General features: G+C 51.6%; 1 pseudogene; it reads left to right on the top strand.

Moving 5' to 3' along the window:
• The first annotated feature begins 309 nt into the window (after window positions 1–309).
• LOC114113631 (small ribosomal subunit protein uS10-like) lies at window positions 310–669 on the top strand (annotated as a pseudogene).
• The last annotated feature ends 2240 nt before the right edge of the window (window positions 670–2909 follow it).

Here is a 2909-nt window from a genome sequence, read left to right as displayed (position 1 = left end):
AACCCTCCTTCCTCAGATAATCACACAGTTTCTACCCTCACTTTATCAGATTCTTGCAAGTCTGTGTGCCCAATGTACAGTGAAGCTAAACAATCAGGCCAAACAATGATTGAGGCCAAATCATCGGAGTTTGGAACAGAGAAAGCTTTATTATGGGGCTATGTGTAGAGATGGGTGCCTCAGTCCTTAAAAAAACCCCAACCTCCCCCACCCCTTTGAGGAAAACTGCAGTGGAGGCCACGCCTGCTCCTGACTCACCGCTGTTCATTCTCACTGAGGAACCAGATGGTTGGAAGACGCCCCACAATCATGGCTTGTAAAGATACAGGCAAGACTCCTGTGAAGCCAGAGATGGCAATTCACCAGATTAGAATCACTCTCACCAGCTACAACCTCAAGTTTTTGGAGAAGGCATGTGCTGACCTGATCAGGGTTGCCAAGGAAAAGAGTCTCATAGTAAAAGGACCGGTTTGGATGCCTACCAAGACTCTGAGAATAACTGCAAGGAAAACTCCTTGTGATAAAGGATCTAAGACTTGATATCATTTCGAGACAAGGATCCTAAAGCAACTCATTGACCTGCACAGTCCCTCTGAGATCATTAAGCAAATCATTTCCATCAGCACTGAGCCAGGAGTCAAGGTTGAAGTCTTCATTGCAGATGCTTAAATCAACCTAATAAGTTGATAATCAGCTGTTAAAAACAAAAACATCTCCCCAAAAGCCTTCAGCAAAGCCCTTTTCTAGGAAAGGTGAGGGAGGGGTGTGGTTAGTCGTTGCACACTTCTTGGTGTCAGATCCTTTATTCTGGAGTCAGGTCACGGTCAGGTAAACAATGTTCCCATGAATCTCCACCAATCCATTGTTCTTCTCTGCTCTGACAAGAAAGGGCAAGGTCCCCAGGCATGAGCTTCCCACTCTGAGGTCCAGGTCCTGGCTAACAGGAGGGAGATCTCAACTGGCAGCTCCCTCATGGCCAGGGCCCCAGACCCTGCCCAGCCATCATCGCTGAGGGATCCAGGTGCCCAGCCCAACTGGCCCTCAGGCTCCTCAGGCTGCCCACACGGCAGGGACTAGGTCCCGCTGACCATGTCCTACGCAGACGGCCACTGCCATTAGGCTGCCAAGACGGGGATGCGGGAGAGGTTCACCGCAACCTCATAGCCTGGGTCCAGCCAGCGGGCAGCCTTGGCAAGAGCTCTGGAGCCCTACTGCACACAGCCCCCAGCTTGTACTTGTCTCTGCCCCCACAGTTCAGCTGCTGGCCCAAGGCCAGGTGAGCTGTAGGGTCCCGGGGAGAAGGCCAGGACCCACGTCTTACCTCACTCTCCACCTGAGGACCACCACTCCCCGACTGCTGGTTGAATGTGCCCAGTAACAGTCTCCCCTTGACAGTGGCTTGCTGGGGGAGGGGCCCACGGCAGCACTGGCCAATGGCTGAGCAGGACCTCTCACGGTTGTTCACTGCCAGTTGCTCATTTGGTGGAGGAGGGGGCGGTGGCTACTGTGGCACTGACCAATGGCTGAGCAGGACCTCTCACGGTTGTTCACTGCCAGTTGCTCATTTGGTGGAGGAGGGGGCGGTGGCTACTGTGGCACTGGCCAATGGCTGAGCAGGACCTCTCACGGTTGTTCACTGCCAGTTGCTCATTTGGTGGAGGAGGGGGCGGTGGCTACTGTGGCACTGACCAATGGCTGAGCAGGACCTCTCACGGTTGTTCACTGCCAGTTGCTCATTTGGTGGAGGAGGGGGCGGTGGCTACTGTGGCACTGACCAATGGCTGAGCAGGACCTCTCACGGTTGTTCACTGCCAGTTGCTCATTTGGTGGAGGAGGGGGCGGTGGCTACTGTGGCACTGACCAATGGCTGAGCAATCATCAGTGGTCTTGTGGCAACCATTGCCTGGTAACAGGGCTGGGGGTAATGGCATTGCACAATCCAGTGAAAGTGTGAAAGTGTTAGTTGCTTAGCTGTGTCTGACTCTTTGCGACCCTATGGACTGTAGCCTGCCAGGCTCTCTCTCCATGGAATTCTCCAGTCAAGAATACTGGGGTGGATTGTCATTCCCTTCTCTAGGGGATCTTCTTGACCCAGGGGTCAAATCTGCATCTCCTGCATTACAGGCTGATCTTTACCACTGATCCACCTATTACTAGATCTGCTCAAATGTCTCTTCCTTAGAGAAATTTTCTTTGAGCTGCCTCCCTCCAATCTAAATAACACATTCCACACTCTCTCTTTAGCTTGCTTTATAATCAATCCTCACAACACAGATCTTGATCTGACATGTTACTGTATCTATCTGTGTTCTTGGTGACTGCTTCTCATGCTTGACAGACAGACCCTGTTGGTTTTTTTTCACTGCCTTATTCCCAGTACCAGGACAGTATCTGGCACACAGTGAGTGCTTATATTAGTTTACAAGGGCTGTCTTAACAAAGGACCACAGACTGAAACCTTTAAACAAAGGAAATTATTTTCTCACAGTTTTGTAGGCCAGAATTCCAAGAACAAGGTGTCTTAGAATTGGTTCCTTCAAGTGGCATCCCACTCCAGTACTCTTGCCTGGAAAATCCCATTGACAGAGGAGCCTGGTAGGCTGCAGCCCATGGGGTTGCTAACAGTCAGACACGACTGAGCGACTTCACTTTCACTTTTCACTTTCATGCATTGGAGAAGGAAATGGCAACCCACACCAGTGTTCTTGCCTGGAGAATCCCAGGGACAGGGGAGCCTGGTGGGCTGCCATCTATGGGTCGCACAGAGTCGGACACGACTGAAGTGACTTAGCAGCAGAGGCAGCAAGGGCTGTGTGGGAGGAATCTGTTCCAGGTTCTCTCTTGGCTTGTCACGGGCATTTCCCCACTATGTCTCTTCACATTGTCCTCCCTCTACATGTTTCTCTGTG

Source organism: Ovis aries, chromosome 3, assembly GCF_016772045.2.
Source record: "Ovis aries strain OAR_USU_Benz2616 breed Rambouillet chromosome 3, ARS-UI_Ramb_v3.0, whole genome shotgun sequence".
Lineage (NCBI taxonomy): Eukaryota > Metazoa > Chordata > Mammalia > Artiodactyla > Bovidae > Ovis > Ovis aries.
This window is presented reverse-complemented; position numbering and strand designations above follow the sequence as displayed.